The sequence below is a fragment of the Schistocerca cancellata genome, chromosome 9, assembly GCF_023864275.1.
Source record: "Schistocerca cancellata isolate TAMUIC-IGC-003103 chromosome 9, iqSchCanc2.1, whole genome shotgun sequence".
Lineage (NCBI taxonomy): Eukaryota > Metazoa > Arthropoda > Insecta > Orthoptera > Acrididae > Schistocerca > Schistocerca cancellata.
This window is the reverse complement of record NC_064634.1, coordinates 261432265-261453892: the sequence shown is the minus strand read 5'-3', so window position 1 is coordinate 261453892 and position 21628 is coordinate 261432265.

The following is a 21628-nucleotide window of genomic DNA, read 5'->3' as shown; positions in this document are numbered from 1 at the left end:
ACCAACGTTATTTCCTTCAAAATAGTAACATTAGATATTACACACTGTTGCTAGTGCTTTTTCCAATTGCTAAACCACTTCTGGAACTATACCTTTTTACTCACAGCAATGCGTCTTTAGTCTCATCTTTTCTTGTGTAACGACTGTCTTTTAAGGTTTTCTTCATTTTTTTAAAAAAAAGGGTCACGCCGGACAATGTCTGCAAAATATGGATCTTAGAGTTTCATTACAGCATATTTTTTGGCCAAAAATACGCGAACAAGGAACAAAGTGTGAGCAGATGCATTATCGTGGTGCAAAAGCCATGAATTGATTCGCCACACAACCGGCCGTTTTTTTCTTCGCGCCGTTTCCTTATTCATCATTCGACCTTGTGGTAAGGATACCTGAAGCTCTAAGCTGTTAAAATGGAGAATACAGTGAGCGTAACATTAATATTTGAAGACACTTGTTCAACATTTTTCGGTTGTGGCCGTCCAGAATATTTCCAGTGGGACTACTGAACCATGTTCTAACGTCATGTGCGTAGATCCATGTTTCATCATCTGTTTCAGTAACTCTGCGTCGTTGTTGACTTTATCTAGCGACTGCTGAGCAACTAGCATTCGCTGCTGTTTTTATTCGAAATTCAACAATTTTTGATCAAGTTTGTCTGTTACCCGCGCTGGTACGCCAACGTCATCAACGACTTCTCTGATCTAGATTCGGCGATTGTTCATACCTAATTCTGTCACTTTTTCCACTGTTTCGGGGGTTGATGATGTACTGCGGCATGCAGAGCGCTCGTCATCTTCAGCGTGTTGACTGCCTTCATTGAAACGCTTGTACCACTTACAAACTCTTATTTACCTATTAGCAGAATCGCCAAAAGTAATACTTTTCATTGAAAAAGTTTTCTGCACTTCATTCTGTTATAACAAAAAAATTGATACAAATTCTGTGCTTTTCAGCCCTGTTTGCCAATATAACAAAGAAAAAATTGCGTGGATTGGTCTAATACAACAGGTGAAATTACAACATTTCCATTAGTTTTTGAGTGCGCCTTATGTAATAGGTAGGCTGACGTAAGCACTTACAAAAACCATTAATATATCAAAACTGACACCTGTAATTAAATTCTTGCGCACACTATCTGATCAAATTTATTATGACTCCTAGCAGTGGACGTTAGTATGAGGTGTGTCCGTCCTTCGCCTTTATGACGACTTAGAATCTGCTGTGGACATTTTCAGTGGATGAATGTCTGTGGAGTAATTACATCCCATTCTTTCTCAAGAGCCGAAACCACAGAATTTTCTGCTGTTTAACGCTGGAGTAAGAAGCGAAGCCGAGGTTCCAACTCATCTCAGAGCTGCTTCACTGGATTCAGGTGGAGATTCTGGGTAGGCCAGTCGATTTCAGGATTATTATTATCCACAAATCATAGCCTCATAGATGCTGCATCATGGCAGATTGCATTGTCATACTAATGCAAACATCACCTCCAAATTGTTCCATTAATGTATGCAGAACTCACTGCTACAACACGTGTTCATATCCTTCCACATTTATCGTTTCCTCAAGCGCTATAAGGCGACTGCAACCTAACCACGAAAAATACCCCCATGTGTGTATGTATGTATTAAACTGGGGACCTAGAAACGACCGTCCCGCCTAAACCCTCAGTTTTTCACAACCCCACAACTAGCCATAGCAGTCCAACCGCGCCATCGCCGCCCCACACCGAACCCAGGGTTATTGTGCAGTTCGGCCCCAGTGGACCTCCCCGGGAACGTCTCATACCAGGCGAGTGTAACCCCAAACATTTGCTTGGTAGCATAATTATGGTGTACGCATAAGTAGAAATGGTATTTGCGCAGCAATCGCCGACAGAGTGTGACAGAGGCGGAATAAAGGGAACCAGCCCGCATTAGCCAAGGTAGATGCAAAACCACTTTAAAAACCATGCACAGGCTGGCCAGCACACCAGACCTGGACACTAATCCGCCAGGCGGATTCGTGCCGGTGACCGGCACTTCTTCCCACTCGGGAAACAGTGCGTTAGACCGCATGGCTAGCCTGGCAGGCGAAATACCCCCATACCATAAAATCACCTCTTCCACACTTCACTGTTGGCACTACACATAATGGCAGGTAACATTCTTCCATAGGACTGCGACGAGGTACAACGTGATTCATCATTCTAAATCGCTCGTTTCCAGTCATCCATTGGCAGTTGAGCTAGCACATCTCGAAGTCACCTTTCGTCACAATGGTTATAGTGAGAGGCAGATCAAACGTGCGTTGTGCCATCAGCCTTCTGTGCAACGGGTGAGTGACGATAGCAACGAAGTGGCACCTAAGTCTACGGCCTTTTTGCCTTACGCAGGAAGCATTTCCAACAGGATTGGCCGTATTTTACGGAAATTTGGTGTGAAATGTGTTTTTCGACCACCTTCCAAGATTAAGGCCCTGTTGGCGTCCGTAAAAGATGATCTTGGTTTGCGTAAGGCTGGGGTCTATCGTTTTCCTTGCAGTTGTGTCATGTCACATATTGGTCAGACAATTAGGACTGTGGAAGACCGGTGTATTGAACATAAGCGTCACACACGCTTACAACAGCCGAGCAATTCCGCTATTGCAGAACATTGCCTTGACACCGGTCATCCTATGGAATACAACAACACGGAGATTCTGGCTTGCACGTCAAACTATTGGGATAGTGTCATTGAGGAAGCTGTTGAAATCATAAATCAACCTTATTAACAGAGATGGTGGATTTTGTTTAAATGCTGCTTGGAATCCGGCTCTGTCTCTCCTCAAAAAACAGAGGGACAAAATTAGTGCTACCTCACCTGTTGATTAATAGTAACGATCGATATTTCTGATGTTGGTTATCTTTGGTTGTGTTGACACTTGTTCTGTGTGTGGTGTCTTCCTTGTTTCTCCTCTATGAACCGAGGTATTCAATTTGCTTGCACATATTTCCTTCCTTGCATTTGTGCCTTGAGAATGGCAGGGTGTGCTCCTGTCGAAATATCGGCGGTGTCCGACGACGTCACCCGGCAGCAAACCCATAAGTTATTTGAACATCCTTCTAAATGCTCAGTAGTCTCTGTCCCTCAGCACATGAGATTTGTCTGGTCTTAGTTTAGCTTCGGTTGCTCTTTCTAATTCACAATCACTTCATCAACAGTCGACCTGAGCAGCTTTATTAGGGTTGAAATTCCCTGATGGGTTGGTTTCTCAGGTGACATCCAATGACTACTCCACGTTCGAAGTCTCTTAGCTCTCCTGACCAGCCCATTCTGCTGTTACTGCGTCTCTGCTGGCAACACAATACTCCCTGCCTCCTTCTATACTTTGGAGTCCGCTTCTCATAACATCAAGCGGTCAATCCCGTATTACATAGTGGTGTCCGGATACTTTTGATCAGAATGAGTAAATTGTTCTTGTACCTGAAGAAAAATGTTTTTCGTTGAGCAGTGTTACCAATGATCAGTTTATTTCGAGTTGATCTGAGAGATAAATATGGAACACGAGAAATTACTCTATGATATTCTTCAGCGAATGTGGTAGACAGCCTTTGCAGATGAATATTTCAAGCGGCATGCCTTAAAATTTTAGTTTCATACCCTATTTTCACAGCAAAGACATTCTGATTTATTTTACAATCAAGAAGGATCCTGAGTAATAATTAAAAACTCGGAATAATTACTTTACTGATATGTACATCGTTCAAACTCCACATAATGTGAAGCGAATGTTCTCTACATACGTGTTTCTGAAATACCTTTTTTTTCCTTTCTTGTGAATGATGGATTCTCATTCAGTTGTTAACGAAGGAAATTTGCAAGCCATTTGACGTCCAAAGAAGGCTGCAGAACTTGTGTAAAGGTAATAGCACTTTTATTCAGAGAAGGGGAAAATGCCATTGATGACATATAGCATAATTGTAAAATATTAAATTCGAAAGCTTACACTATGCTCTGCGAGAGCATGAGTCGATTGTCTCTTACTGTCACGATCCTGAAATGGCTACTCGAATGAACTGCGGCCACTAATTGATACAGCAGATGGTGTATAGCCTACACTAACAGAAAATGGGAACCAAGTGGACACTTCAGTAACCTAATCTCATTTGAGGGACAGGCGGCCGGAATTTCAGTCTCACTCTTTGAAGCATACTATTTTATTACTCGTACTTGTTGTTCCAAAAATTTTAGTGTGAAGAGAGCATCAAGAACGTAAAACATGTCATGAAACGGAAGTGAGGAATACATATTTACAAAAAAAAATGCTGATGTTCTGTCCACAAATCCTAGGGGAAATGGTGCTCATTGAAAAAATTGAAAGTTACATAAACTAAATTAAAACTCCGTCCAAACAGGCCTTGGAAGGCCCAACGGTACCGACCGACTGCCGTGACATCCTCAGGCCACAGGCATCTCTGATGCGGATATGGAGGGACATGTGGTCAGCACACTGCTCTCCCAGCCATATAACAGTTTCCGAGACCGGAGCCGCTACTTCTCAGTCTAGGAGCTCCTCAGTTTGCCTCACAAGGGCTGAGTGCACCCCGCTTGCCAACAGTGTTCGGCAGACCGGATGGTCACCCATCCAAGTGCTAGCCTAGCCAAACAGCACTTAACTTTGGTGATCTGACGGGAACTGGTGTTACCACTGCGGCAAGGTCGTTGGCGGAAGTTTCATTACCTGACAGAAAAAAAAGTGACGCACCAGAAGCAGAAGAGGTAACGAATTGAAAAATCACAGGTTGAGAGGATACGTGAAGTTATTTCTGTGATTAAATTATTGACTCAAATTTATTGACAGTATGAACTCACTTATCACTACACTGCACTCGCTTTGGGCTGTATGCATGCACTGACTCGGTTGTGAATTGTGTCATAAAACATCCCCTTCTTAACTGTAAGTGGTCTTTGGTGTCATAGTTAAGTTACCCAGGTCGAGGACAGACCTACAGATCTTGCTCGCCACAGGAGTACCTCAGCATCATGCAAATAGTTGATAGAGACACCGCCTATGGGTGAAAGAGCATTGTCCTGTCAAAAAGTGGTACCATAATACGGTCACATGAAAGACAACAAGTAAGAACGCAGGTTGTCTGTGATGTCCCACTGTGTCGTAAGAGTTTCGTTAATCACTACCAGCTGGGACCTGAACTCATACCCGATGGCTTCCCAAACCATGACGTCAGGAGTATCACCGCTACGCCTCCTCAAAACATAGGAAGAATGGGACCTGTGCCCAAGTCGACAGTCCATGCTTCTCAGTCATGGCACCAAGCCAGATGGTGCCCTCTCTGTCGTAGTGCTAACAGCACACATGGAACTGTAACTCCCTGCTCCAACTGCTACTAGTCTGCCGGCCGCGGTGGCCGTGCGGTTCTAGGCGCTTCAGTCCGTAACCGCCTGACTGCTACGGTCGCAGGTTCGAATCCTGCCCCAGGCATGGGTGTGTGTGATGTCCTTAGGTTAGTTAGGTTTAAGTAGTTCTAAGTTCTAGGGGACTGATGACCTCAGATGTTAAGTCCCATCGTGCTCAGAGCCATTTGAAGCATTTTTGCTACTAGTCTCCAGCGAATTGTGTGGGGTGACACAGACTGTTACAGGGGGTCCAGTACTTATTGTTCAAATGTGTGTGAAATCTTATGGGACTGAACTGCTAAAGCCATCAGTCCCTAACCTAAATTATCCTAAGGACAAACACACACACCCATGCCCGAGGGAGGACTCTAACCTCCGCCGGGACCTGCCACACACTCCAGGACTGCAGCGCCAGTACTTATTCTCGGATGGCAGAAGCAGATACGTGTTGTGTGTTGTGTGTTGGACCTTCCATTGAGCTACGGACCCCCTTGAAGATGTCTCCCGCAGTCGGAGACGAAACGTTGGGAATCGACACAGAATTCATCAACCGACCACGGCATAACAGCCCGGATAATTATAATGGACACCGCGGTCACAGCAGCCGCCAGAGGGTATCATCACGACACCGCTGCACGACGTCATGGAGAGGGAGCATTAGCCTCCTCCGCCTCCTCTCGTCCTACCGATGGAGCAGGACCTCCCACGCCGCAGCAGTCAACATCTGGTTATGGGCGTCAGGATGTCGATCTGTACGCTTATGGTCTTTTTCCGGGTGACGTTTCCACCAGAGAGAAGGCCGGATGGCGGGGTAAAACCGGAAGCCTGACGTCTCTTGCAACCACATCTTCCGGTACAGCGCAGCATTCACACTCCTGCGTCCCCCTGCCGTTGTCTGGGTCCCATTACGACGATGGTCCGTCACTGGGGGAGGGGGGGAGGGGGGACTTGGGAGGAGGGGGAGAGGACGAATGTTCAGCGCCCGTTCGTCGGTGAAGAATATCAAAGCACAGAGGGCTGTGGGGCGGCGTCATCCAAAAGTACACTGACCGACCCCTCTCCAGAACGACACCGAGACAGCAGCAGCCTCTAGGTGAAGAGAACATAAGCGCCGCTCCGCCTAGCCGTAGCCGAATTGATGACGAGCCGTTCTACGAACGCTGCAGCGGCGACAGAGGAACTGTATTGATTCGCTTGTATTACGAATTGTATATATGGAAGAGACTTGTTATTTGTCTATCGCCCATTGCTTGCGACACTTCTGAATTTCACAGAGTTAAATACTGTAATCATTTCCTTTTGTAATAAACTTTATTAATACGATTTGCTTGAATTGTTGCCTAGCGATCCGACAAAGCAGGTTTCCTAGGCACTGCATTTGACGAGTGGGCAGGATACATAGGGGCCATGTCTTCTGGCCGCTTTGCCTTTATTGGTGTAAGATGTACGTGAACCCATCCTTAGGTGCATAAAATAATTCTTTGAGTACTGCAGACATATATTATCAAACTGAAAGAGGTTTACAGCAACTATTTACGTTGATCACATTAATGCACTGCACATATGCAAAAGTCACATTCTGTGTAACCCTAACGTTATTAGCTATTGTAATAATGATTGCCCCGTCATTCTGGCCACAGAAGGGCCAATCGAGACATATACATATACATAAATGACCTGGTGGATGACATCGGAAGTTCACTGAGGCTTTTTGCAGATGATGCTGTGGTGTATCGAGAGGTTGTAACAATGGAAAATTGTACTGAAATGCAGGAGGATCTGCAGCGGATTGACGCATGGTGCAGGGATTGGCAACTGAATCTCAATGTAGACAAGTGTAATGTGCTGCGAATACACAAAAAGATAGATCCTTTATCATTTAGCTACAAAATAGCAGGTCAGCAACTGGAAGCAGTTAATACCATAAATTATCTGGGAGTACGCGTTAGGAGTGATTTAAAATGGAATGATCATATAATGTTGATCGTCGGTAAATCAGATGCCAGACTGAGATTCATTGGAAGAATCCTAAGGAAATGCAATCCGAAAACAAAGGAAGTAGGTTACAGTACGCTTGTTCGCCCACTGCTTGAATATTGCTCAGCAGTGTGGGATCCGTACCAGATAGGGTTGATAGAAGATATGGAGAAGATCCAACGGAGAGCAGCGCGCTTCGTTACAGGATCATTTAGTAATCGCGAAAGCGTTACGCAGATAATAGATAAACTCCAGTGGAAGACTGTGCAATGAGTGAAATAGTCGATTCGAATAATTTGACCGATAATACTAGTGACACTCTGTGTAATAGTGATAATCCTCTAATTACAGATAATCAGTGCGAGCCAATCACTAGTATTGATTTTGATCCTAATGATGAGCAAACAACTGCAATTATGTCCAGAGTAGATGTAACAATTGATGACGCGGCACGTTCCATTACAATGAACGCTGCCCAGCTTGACACACCCAATTTGCAAAATTTACGTAATGAAAAGATAATTGTTTCTAATGAAGATGAACAATGTACTCAAAATATGTCAGATTTATTTGATTCCGGTGTAGTGACTAACAGTGCACATCCAATTGGCGAACCTTTTCAAGAATCAGAGAATGACCAAATGGTTACACAAAACGTGACAAATGCAGATATACCAACACACAGCATAGAAAATAGAGTCGCTACATTTGGCATGGATCAAGTTATGGCAGTATTGCTACAACTTAGTGAAAAACAAGACAACCTTAATGAAAATTTCAAACAACTTAATGAACAAAACAAACAACTTAATGAAAAACAAGATAACAATTTCAAACAGCTTAGTGAACAGATTACAGCCGTTGCCGTGAAATGACATGATACTAAAGAACAATTACGTGAGGAAATTAAGGCTTGTGCTAGGAACAGTAGTGAAGAAATTAGATCTGTGGCACAAGAATTAAGTAATACACATGCAGCCGCAAGCAATTTACTTAGAGATGAAATTGGTGCAGTCGCTAAACAATGTTCTGAAAACGCAACACAGTTACGCGACGAGTTTAAATTAATGTCATCAGAACTTTCAAGCCGCGTACACACTGCCACTGGAAACATGTTTCTGCCGGAAACATTGTTTTCTGCGATGTTTCGCAAATGTTTCCGACTTTGTTTCTGGTCTCTGTTTCCTTCCACACTGGCGGCAAACATTTCTCGTGTGTTCACGCCGTCTGCAGCGCCCCTTGTGTTATTGTGTTCGTGTCGTCTGCTGCTGCGTTATGTCTGGTGTCGAAGAAACAATAATGATATGTGGAGCTGCATTATTAATGCTAGAAGGTTTACACAAACAAAATGAAAGGCGTCCTCGTCGTTGGTGGAGAAAAACATTCTATAGAAGAACTGGCGGAAATAACCTGCTACGTGAGCTGAGTATTTCCATACTCGGATCTCACCTACCGATTTTGAATATCTGGCAAATACGATATCACCATTTGTTTCAAAAAAAGACACGAATTTCAGGAAAGCTATTTCAGTCAACCAAAGGCTTGCAGTTACTCTTCGTTTCCTAGCAACAGGAGATTCATTTCAGAGCCTTGCGTATTTATTTCGCATTTCGAAACAAGCAATATCTAAAATAGTACCCGAAGTATGTGGAGCTCTGCTGGAAGTACTGAAGGATTATGTAAAGGTAAGTAAATGAAAAACATCGTTAAAAGTTGACGACACACACACACACATACACGCTAGCGCCGTGCAGCGGTGACAAGTGGTAGCTAGCCGGAAACATTGTTTCCTTTGATCTGTACCGACACTGCTACGGATAGATGTTTCTGTGTTTCCAAACATGTTTCGAAACATGTTTCCAAATGGTGTCCACATCAAGCTACCGGAAACATGTTTTGAAAACATGTTTCAGTCTCAGTGTGTACGCGGCTTCACAGACACTGGATGCGGATGTAGACACGAAATTTGAACAACAAAACAGACAAATTGACGAACGTTTTAATCATCACCTACAAAACAGTGAAACGCGTTACAGTAAATTTATACAGGAACAGAATAAAGTAAAGCAACAAGTCATGGAAACAATTACTGCACAGAGACAGGAAGATAAGCGTAAATTGTTTACGAAAGCAAAAACATACGTAGACAACAATATTGCTTTAGTATCAGACGAAATCAAACAGTTGAGCACCGAATTGCGTGATGAAATCTCCTATCTTAAAACAAAAACAGACACACACACATTAGACTTTCAGATAATGACCAACAGACTTGACAAGTTGGAACTAATACAGGATCCCGATGCCATTAAAGCAGACGTTAAGAAATTGAACAAAACGACGCGTAAAATAAAAAAATAAAAAACAAATTAATGCTTGTGACACTAAAAACGACGATCACGTAAAAGCACTGACTGAAAAATATGATGAACTGGCCAGTCGTATTGACGTTATAGACGATAATAATGACACCAAATCAGACGATACGTCACCAGTTTCGCTTAATCAAACACCCGAATTCCAAAATTTACAGCAGACGATCAGTGAGATAGGTTCGTCCAATAATACATTACGTAGAAAATTGTCATCTTTACAGCAAGAAGTGACAGAGATGAAAAATATTTCAGCCTTTAACACATCACAGCATACGCCACTCTCCGAACATTTGTCAAACTCACAGAGCCAGTATAATTTAGGTAATTTACAGAGTGTACGTGAGTTAGATTCCGAACAGTCACAGACAAACAGATTGTCATACAATCCTGAACCTGTTCAGACATACAGAGACGATAATTTTGATTACAAGCACTTTCTATCCGTGAGAAAATTTAAGATATTTAAAAATGACAGAACACAGATTCACCCCTTGGATTTAGCTTTGCTTTTCCACCAACTTAGCCCGTAACACACAAACTTGAATTTATTTGCAGTTTTTTGGAAGGCGAACCGGCAACTCGTATGAAATCGATCGCGAGACAATGCTATTCGGTAGAAGAATTTCAGAATGCTTTTCTGTCAGCGTATTGTTCGAAGACGACACAGCGCGGAATCAAGGATCAATTAATTAGTTTACCGAATTATGAGAACTCAAATTTTCCCACTGTCACGCAATTTTTTGAACACATGGTCCAACAAAACCAATACTTAAGTGAGCCATACAGTGAATCTGCACTTATCCAATTATGTATTTCTAAATTACCACGATCGTTAAGAGTATCACTTTTAACAGGTCAGCAGAGAGAAAATATTTCGGCATTCAGAGATCTATTACAGCTTTTGGAAGTTCAGCAATCAGATTATTCCTTCATAAACAAAAATTTTTCGCATCATAACCAAGGCCAACCAACATACAGTAATTACGATCAGCCACGCTATTTCAATAGCAAAAGTAATAGACGCTCCAGGAACGACAACCACCAGAACTTCAATAACAGACAAAATTTTAATTATCAGTATCGTCAAAATTATCAGCAACAGGAACCACATTTTGGTAACAATAGAGGTTTTTCCCAACAACAGCGACAAAACCAGCCGGTTAGTATACCTAACCAACAATGTAATGTGCAAGGTCAACCAAGCTTTAATGTTTCGCCGCCTACACGTACAGCGTCGGCTCCACCAAATAATAACGCACCGCAACAAGGAAATCAACACGTACAGAAGACACATCATATCAATTCCTATCGCAACGCGCCGTATAGCAATGATTATTATTACAGACGTAAATGTAATGAGCATAGTTTTCGGCGTAACAGTCGGTCTTACCAGCAGCATAATCAACCGCAACAACAGATTATCATGAATGAACCAGACAGTAGATATCATCCCGAACGTAATACGTCAGGACGAAATAACAGAACAGTTCAAATAGTTGAAATGTCACAGCATCCTCCCGCAAATAACAGCACGTCAGATAGAATTTGACTAGATACAGTACAGGTTGCATCTTCCAGCAACGTAAGCACTACTTTTGATACACAGAATGTTATTCACGAGAATGTTATTACTTTGGCGACATCCGAGACACTCTTTTGCATGAAAAACCAGTTATTCAAAAAAACATTTCCCACCCTGTCATTGAAGTAAAGATTGGATCATCCAAATTTTAAGCAGTAATCGATTGTGGATCACCTATGTCAGTCATAAATGAAGAAACCTTCAACGAATGTAACAAAGAGAATACCTATCCTACGTTACCATTAGGCAAAACCAACGTAAAAGGAGCAGTATTTGATAAAGGAGTAGACGTAAAATTACAGACACACTTATCGTTTTGTATTGCAGGTCATACGTTCCACTCAAATTTTTGGATTGTTCCCTTATTGACAACAGACGTTATTTTAGGTACGAGTTTTTTGGTACAACACGACGCAGTTATTGACTTTCAAAATACCTATTTAATGTTAAAGGATGAAAATGTACAACTGGCATTAGAATTTCAGCACGCTTTATCTGCAGAAGAACAAACAATTAATCGAACAGAGGTCATTTCTGCATCACGTAACATAGACTGTCATTCCACGTTGTTCACAGATACGTATGTTCACAACTACAATACACCAGACGAAGCCGACTATGACGTTATGCAAATGATTTCTGAGAAAGTAAAGCAAAGCAGTGCAAATACAGACGACGAACGTACAGAGCTACGCAAATTTCTTTTACAGCAAGCTCCAGTTTTTGACAACATCCCTGGTACTATGTCCGGTTTTATGTATGAATTTGAAGTTAAACAGCACCACACATTTAAAGCCAAACATTATCCCATTCCTTATATTCACAGAGAACAAGTTAAGAAAGAATTGCAAGCTATGCTTCACCAAGGAATTATTGAACCAGCAGTTAGTCCGTACATAAACCCGCTCCATATTGTTAAGAAAAAGGATGGTTCACTTCGGCTCGTACTTGATTCGCGTCACATCAATGACATTATTATTAATGAAACAGATCGCCCTCAAACACTAGAAGAACTTCTACAGAAATTTCATGGTACTGCTGTTTATTCCACATTAGATTGGAAATCGGGATTTTGGCAAATTCAGCTCCATCCGAACTGCAGAAAGTACACAGCTTTTCTCTGTTTTGGTGACTGTTATCAATTTCGCAAATTACCGTTCGGTTTAACTATTTCTTCAGCAGCATTTATTCGCGGTTTGAATAGTATACTTCCGACAGAACTTAAAGACAGAATCACAACGTATGTAGACGACATTCTTATTGCAGAAGCTAACTGGTCTGAACACAATCTGATTCTTGAACAACTGTTACAAACAATTCGTGCACAAGGACTCACAGTTAATCTTAGCAAACCGCACTTTGGTAAGACTTCCATAAAATTTCTTGGACATGTGATTTCAGCAGAAGGTATTGTGCCTGACCCGGAAAAACTTCAAGCTTTACGTGACATTACTGTTCCAACGACGAAGAAACAACTACGAAGCCTTTTGGGATTAATTAATTTTTTTCCGCAAATTTATTCATTACACTGCTTTAGACACCCCTAGATTATGCCAGTTGACGGGTAAAAACGCTATTTGGTCCTGGGATAGCCAAGCACAGTCTGAGTTTGAAATCTGAAACAGGCTTTGTTGAACGCACCACTTTTATCACACCCAGATCCTACCAGAAATTTTTCTATTGCCACCGGCAGTTCTAACACAGCTTTAGGCGTACACATTTTTCAGGAAATTGAAGAAGACGGTACTACAGTAATTAAAAACATCGCCTTTGCAAGTCGTATTCTGTCACCTGCTGAACGCAATTATTCTGTTACAGAACTTGAAACATTATGTGTTGTATGGGCATTTACGAGATTTAGGCATTTTCTTTATGGAAGACATACTACTGTTTACACAGATCACAGAGCGATACAGTTTTTACTTTCCGCAAAATTTACACATGACAGGTTAAGCAGATGGAAACTTTATTTACAGGAATTTAATTTTACAATTGTTCACATTCCCGGTACACAAAATATTGTAGCAGACGCACTATCCCGTTCTCTCAGCAACAATCAGCAGGACATTGCAACCAACTTCTGCCAAGCAAATTTTAGCGTCATGTATATTCAACAAGTTGCTTTCGAAAATTTCATTTCATCATCATTACGAGACATAGCACAAGAGCAGAACAAAGACAACGTATGGAAAGAAGTTAAACACCTTTGGCAAGATAGAGTAATGTTACCATCAGAAACCATTACACTGTACGCAATAGCATTCTGTTTCGCCGCTCTCGCCCTGACAGCAACAATTGGTTACTATGCATTCCTGACGAGCTTGTTAACAAATTAATTTGGTATACTCATTTAAGTTACGCACATAACGGAGCCAGAAAATGTTTTCTTATACTGAGACAGAACTGTTATTTTGCGAACATGGAGAAAAGTATTCGACGAGTTTTAGCGTCATGTAAAATCTGCCAGAAAGCTATATCAGACACGACTTCACATATTCCTCCGTTACATCCCATTGTACCCGTTAAATTGAGACACACGGCCGCTGTAGACATTTTTGGTCCGATTCCCAGAACTAATAGAGGTTTTTGCTACATCTTTGTCGCTGTTGAACTCACTTCGAAATTTGTTACCTTCACTCCGTTACGCAAAGCTACTGGTAAAACTATTTCGAATGCATTTGTAAAACATTTTTTATTCCATGTAGTACATGTATTGAAAGTAATTTCCGACAATGGATCACAATTTCGATCTGCTATATGGACATGTATGTTACGAACAAGAAACATTTCTCCGATCTACACTCCTGGAAATGGAAAAAAGAACACATTGACACCGGTGTGTCAGACCCACCATACTTGCTCCGGACACTGCGAGAGGGCTGTACAAGCAATGACCACACGCACGGCACAGCGGACACACCAGGAACCGCGGTGTTGGCCGTCGAATGGCGCTAGCTGCGCAGCATTTGTGCACCGCCGCCGTCAGTGTGAGCCAGTTTGCCGTGGCATACGGAGCTCCATCGCAGTCTTTAACACTGGTAGCATGCCGCGACAGCGTGGACGTGAACCGTATGTGCAGTTGACGGACTTTGAGCGAGGGCGTATAGTGGGCATGCGGGAGGCCGGGTGGACGTACCGCCGAATTGCTCAACACGTGGGGCGTGAGGTCTCCACAGTACATCGATGTTGTCGCCAGTAGTCGGCGGAAGGTGCACGTGCCCGTCGACCTGGGACCGGACCGCAGCGACGCACGGATGCACGCCAAGACCGTAGGATCCTACGCAGTGCCGTAGGGGACCGCACCGCCACTTCCCAGCAAATTAGGGACACTGTTGCTCCTGGGGTATCGGCGAGGACCATTCGCAACCGTCTCCATGAAGCTGGGCTACGGTCCCGCACACCGTTAGGCCGTCTTCCGCTCACGCCCCAACATCGTGCAGCCCGCCTCCAGTGGTGTCGCGACAGGCGTGAATGGAGGGACGAATGGAGACGTGTCGTCTTCAGCGATGAGAGTCGCTTCTGCCTTGGTGCCAATGATGGTCGTATGCGTGTTTGGCGCCATGCAGGTGAGCGCCACAATCAGGACTGCATACGACCGAGGCATACAGGGCCAACACCCGGCATCCTGGTGTGGGGAGCGATCTCCTACACTGGCCGTACACCACTGGTGATCGTCGAGGGGACACTGAATAGTGCACGGTACATCCAAACCGTCATCGAACCCATCGTTCTACCATTCCTAGACCGGCAAGGGAACTTGCTGTTCCAACAGGACAATGCACGACCGCCTGTATCCCGTGCCACCCAACGTGCTTTAGAAGGTGTAAGTCAACTACCCTGGCCAGCAAGATCTCCGGATCTGTCCCCCATTGAGCATGTTTGGGACTGGATGAAGCGTCGTCTCACGCGGTCTGCACGTCCAGCACGAACGCTGGTCCAACTGAGGCGCCAGGTGGAAATGGCATGGCAAGCCGTTCCACAGGACTACATCCAGCATCTCTACGATCGTCTCCATGGGAGAGTAGCAGCCTGCATTGCTGCGAAAGGTGGATATACATTGTACTAGTGTCGACATTGTGCATGTTCTGTTGCCTGTGTCTATGTGCCTGTGGTTCTGTCAGTGTGATCATGTGATGTATCTGACCCCAGGAATGTGTCAATAAAGTTTCCCCTTCCTGGGACAATGAATTCTTATTCTTATTCTTATTTCAATTTCCAGGAGTGTATATATCGAAGTATCACGCTTCTTCGTACCCTTGTGAACGTCTAATGAAGGAAATTGGTAAACTATGTAGAATATACTGGCATAAAAAACATATTGATTGGGATACACACATACTCTCATTCCAGGATGTAATTAACTCCATACCAAATGAATCTACTATGCTAGCTCCGACTGTTATATTGAAAAATGTTGAACCACCTAACAAAATTAAAGAATTAGTATCCTTTCCTACATCTCGTCGACAACGCCACCATGAAATAATTGACATAGCGCTCAACAACATCAAACGTGCCGCAGAGCGCCGGAGAAGACAGCAAAAACAGGTTTGTTCACGCCGCGACTTTCACATAGGACAGAAGATATTAGTACGTACACATTATTTATCCAACAGAGGAAAGAGTAGATGCAGTAAATTTGAGCTTCTATACGCAGGTCCATATCGAATTCGCAGCATTCCTCACCCCAATGTAGTACACATCGAAACTTTGAGAACCAGAAAAAGCAAAGGCAATCACCATGTCTCCATTATTAAACCCTTTATTGAATGAACATACTTTACGATTTATCACACTGTAATGACATTTCCTGATATTTACATGAGCACTTAAGCAATTATATCAATGTGACTACTTACCGATAATGATCGCAAATTCTTGGCAAGTGCCCGGCAAGGTAAGGTTAGCAGCTCGCTTTTCTTGTCGTTATATATAAGACCGTGCACATTTTTCATTTTTTGTGTATGTACGATTGTTTTCCTATCGAAAGTAAAATTTTTGTCTGTATGCACTACGTAATCTTTAAGATATAACAAACACCAGTTGACTTTGACATTTTTTCCTTATGATATCTCAATATCTTGGCTATTCTACATTTTTTGCTACTGCATTATGATACTGTATATACATTATTTTCACTTGAAAACTGTCTATGTTTTAGACCTAATACGTTTTCTCTCATGCTATGCTGTATGCTTAGTTGTATCACTAGAAACAAGTTTTTATTTAATGAGTATATGATTTAAATGCAAGATATTAATCCTTATTCATCATTTTCAGAAAGCAATAACGTGTAAAAAAAAATAAATTAAACAAACCACAGTGGTTTACTCTGAAATGGAAATTTTACCATCGGAATGAACGAAAGAAAATGCAATATCTTGTCATGAAGAGTAAATGGATCAGAATTAACAAGCATTAACCAGAATATACTATACACATCGTATGATAGCAGTCTTGACTAATTATTTTTCTTTCAGAATACGAGGCTATTGATGCAGGCTGTCAGACAGAACTACACATCTTAGTTTTAGTGATGAAATATGCTAGAAATAAGAAACTCTATTCTATGGATAGTTGTATGAAGTAAATGGAAATATGAATAATGAATAATGAAGTGTCCTTTTTTGCAGATGATAATAAATGATGATGAATAGTTATATGAAGAATATGGTAATATGAATAATGAAGTTTTTCTTTGGAGGTGATGATAGTGATGAAGTTATGGTAATATGAATAACGAAGTTTTTCTTTGCAGATGAGAATAATGATGAAGTTTATATATTTACTATTAGTTAAGAAATGCTATGTAGTTATTTAAGTATTTGTTGCAGTTCCTTTTGACAGTATGTCTTATGTCGCATGGTATAATGACTGAATGTTTTGGAAAAGACAGCTAGAGTACATACATATTGAGTACACGTTTCATTACCTGTTAATTCGAAGTTCACTACTTTTCAGCATAATATGCGTTTCTTCTTTCAGCTCAATAATCCATTTCGTATTTTTTTTCTAGGAGAAGCTATTCATGAAATTAATGTGCTATAAGCAGTTAGTCATTAAACCTGTTCTAGTACTTGCATTTTTTTACCCAGTTGTGTCTATCATTTATGAATGTGATTACATATACTCTACTTGTTTCATAACCTTGCTACAGCTGACTCATGACGAATGACGTTATTAATCCTTATCTCCAGCAATAAGTCAAAAGCATATATTTTCATGCCCCAGCAATTATTGATCGCAACGCAATGCATTGCTAACACCCACATAAAAAAGAATTTATTACCAGTCCCAACTATTACCAGTATACAACCAAATAATGCTACCAGTTTAGGATATATTTCTAGTTCTAAATATAATGCAAATTTCTCAGATGTATTGAATCCATTATATCTATCTATTATAGGACCACAGACCTTGAGTAATAGTTACAGTGTGTTACATTTTAAATATGTCCTATGTCACTTGAATCATGAGTTCTGAGTAATACTGAATGATGTTTTGTAATAATGCATAAATGCTATGTCAATAATTTCTGTAAATAATATTTTTGTTATACTCTATAAATGCTATGCCAATAGTTAACTCTTGTTTTGAATTATGACTTCTGAATAATACTGAATAATGTTTTGTAAAACTATATGAATAGTTTGTAACTGGCCAATGAGTGCCAATAATTGCCACAATCAGATGAGTTATGAATAGTGTTTTGTAATATTCAATACTTGCTACATGTTTAGTAACTGGCCAATGAATGCCAATGATTACTATAATTAGATGAATTATGTATAAATGCTATGCCAATAATTAACTTATTTTGAATGATGACTTCTGAATAATGCATAAAACAATACTTTGTAACTGGCCAATGAGTGCCAATAATTACTATATCGAGATGACTTATGAATAATGTTCTGTAATACTCCATACATACTACTTAAATGCTGTGTAAATAGCGAATGAATGCCAATAATTACTCAAATCGGTTGATAGACTACTGTAATTCTCAATGATGACTAGCATAAGACTTAATGTCCTTCACCTTCTGACCTAATTACCAGAAATCACTACAATATCCGTTTGTCCTGTCCATCCTCATGATCATGGAGCACTATATTTGGTTTTTGCACTAATTCTCTGTTGATGTGAGAGTATGGATTCTACAAGAATGTAGTGTTGACATATCAAGCTTTCCACCACCTTGAACGATGGAGAGGTCATTATGGTCCTACTGTTTGGTGTACATAATGTACTACCAAAATGATAACATACAATATTGATGCAACGTTTCAGCGTCTTGGCTACACTGATGAATACTTCAGGGAAGAGAACTTCAGATTGTCTCACTTGGTGTTGTGCTTCTGTAGAAAGATATGGACTTTCAGTGCAGCTACGTTCAACCTACTTTGCTACAACCATGATGCAATCCTTCCTATTCCTTTCCTAGTTCCTAAAGGAAAAGTGCGTGTGCACTTCATTTCAATTGTTGATATGATCAGTCGTTCTAAATATGTTAAAGAATTCTACAGTGCGTGTGCACTTTATATCATTGGTTAATATATTTTGTACTCAGTGCGTGTGCACTTTATTTCACTCCATGATATGTTGTAAATATGCTAAAGACTTCTACAGTGCGTGTGCACTTTATTTCATTTTTAGGGTAATCAGTTCTTGTAAAATGCTAAAGATTTTTACAGTGCATGTGCACTTTATTTCATTTGTTAATAAGATCAGTTGTCCTAAAAATACTAAAGACTTATACAGTGCGTGTGCACTTTATGTCATTTGTTAATATATTTTGTATTCAGTGCGTGTGCACTTTATTTCACTTCATGATATGTCATGTAAAAATGCTAAAGACTTATACAGTGCATGTGCATTCTGTCATTTGTTAATATCTTTTGTACTCATTGCGTATACTTTTTGTCATTTCTCGATATATTCTGTACTCAGTGCGTGTGCACTCTATTTCATTTTTAATATGTTCTGCACTTATCAATAATGTATATACTCTGTGACTGTAGACTTAGTAACTAAATAGATTTTTAAAAAATTTGTTGTTCATGACAAGTCAGATTGACTCACCACCGCTGCCAAATTTTTGTCCCCCCCCCCCCCCCCCCAGTGGAGGGTTATGTAAGAGGTCCGAGCGGATGTAATTTCGATGTATTGCTCACGCGCTGCCTGCGATATGTAAGGTATAAGAGAATCTCAGACCAGAGAGCAGTGTTGACTGCAGTAGGAACTGTGTAGCTGTAGGAGTAAGTTGTTGCTAGCGATCAGTCTGGTCTGGTGTATCGTGTTGGCTGGGCCGGTCGTGGTGCAGCGATGCCGGAGCCTGAGCATTATTGTATAAGGCAAAAAGCAGCCTCGCGCATATGTAGTATTGTTATTTCAAGTCCCATGTAAATGTTTTAAAAATCTCCTAATAATAATCTTTCTCATAAAAAGTAACTTTTAACAACCATTCATTTCAATTTAAAGAATTTACTAATTTCTCCAATCCATGATCATCCCGATTATTGCAAAAGAAAAATCAGTTGTTTCCTTTCATAAATTACAAATCTATCGGCCAGCATTGCACAGGGCTGTGTCAGAAAAATTTATTGTAAGAGCAGATATATATGCGTTATCCGGCGACTTCATTGAGGTAAGATTTTTTTTTTTATTCAGAATGATCTTTCAGGGCCATGACGCAGCATTGCTGACGTCCAAAATTTACAAGGTTAAATTCATAGTCAATTATTGAAAAATTATAAGTGAGCGACAATTTAATTGAGAGGTTAGTTACATTGTATTATTACCAGGTTACTGAATTTATTTTTTGTTGGGACGTTATACTGAATGTGAACGACATAATTATAATTTTTACTGTTGAGAAGTTTAGGAATTTTTCTGTTTTGAGGTTACACTAAATGTGAAAAGATTTTTTGTGGGGAGGTTACAACATATATCAGAAATACACCTCTAAAAAGTCTTGACCTGTGTATAACGTTTCTTTTCCAATTTTTGTGATGAGTTAACCAGGCACAATTCATTAATGTTCGCGAAAATTTCATGAATCACTCTTCTCCAAACTATACTTAATTTCCTACAAACAAAAAATATGTTGCGTCTGACGATGTTGCTAATGAAACGTCATTAGTATACAAAGAAAATCCAAGCGCTCATAGATGTAAATTTAATCTGTTCCCAGTTGCAGTGACAGTTTAATGTAGTACGCTTACCTATTGACACTCTCTGTTTCTTGTCAGAGAGATACAATTTCAACAATTTTGCATTATATCCTGCTTCACCATAATATTCTAATTGCGGTACTTAAAGAACATTGTGATTTACATCATCAAACGCCTTTGACAGCTCACAGAATATACCAGTAGCCTGTAACTTATAGACTAACGAATTCCCGATGTGTTGCAAACGTGGGCGTATTTCAATGATCTAGAAGCGGATAACCGCTCTATGAAATAGCGTCACACCTGTCTCTGAATACTGATACTTAAAATGCGGAAATAAGCACAGAAAGTGACGGAGATTGTTTCATTAGTGACAAGTACATCCTCATCCTGATATCCATTAAGTGAAATATACTATACGTCTGGGAAAGTCATTAGGAAGAAGAAACCACCCAAGAAACTGAAAGCGATCCACACTGACCATGACTGCACTCCGCCACACAGCATCTTAGATACGAATCTTGTGATCAGAAAATCGGCTGTTTGTACTGGTCCGTGACTGGCAGTACCCAAGATCGATTGACAACGACAAGGGATCGTACTGTACCAACGTCTCTGTGCCGTTACTGCAGAGTATCCTTAGGCCACCAGTCGACCACAACACTTTTAATTGGGTACAGTTTCTTATTTTTAACTAGATGTTAAGACTGCAGAACGCTATCTAATTACAGAAGATTCCAGTTGGAGAGGAGCCGCTGATGACAAGAATCTAGCACGCGCCGCAATCACACTGGCAATGAATCAATCGGACACGAAATCAGCCTTAGTACAATTAATATTGCAGCCACCTCAACCGCTGACCATGAAAACAGCCTGTCTGCTAAATAATGGGAACAACACCCTGCCTAGACATGACGCCGAAATCGTACCAAGCCACGAGAGAACTGCGAATAATCACTTAACAATATTCACACCCCAATGATTACTGAAGTTAAGCAGTAGTGAATAAATGGGCCTATTTAATGAACCACTCTCGTTGTCTACGATACTGATCTCGTCAGAGCAACAAATTACTTTAATTTCAGTACCTGATTATCTTGCGTGATGATAAATGCGACATCCAACTAGCAATTGTTATCTTTCGCA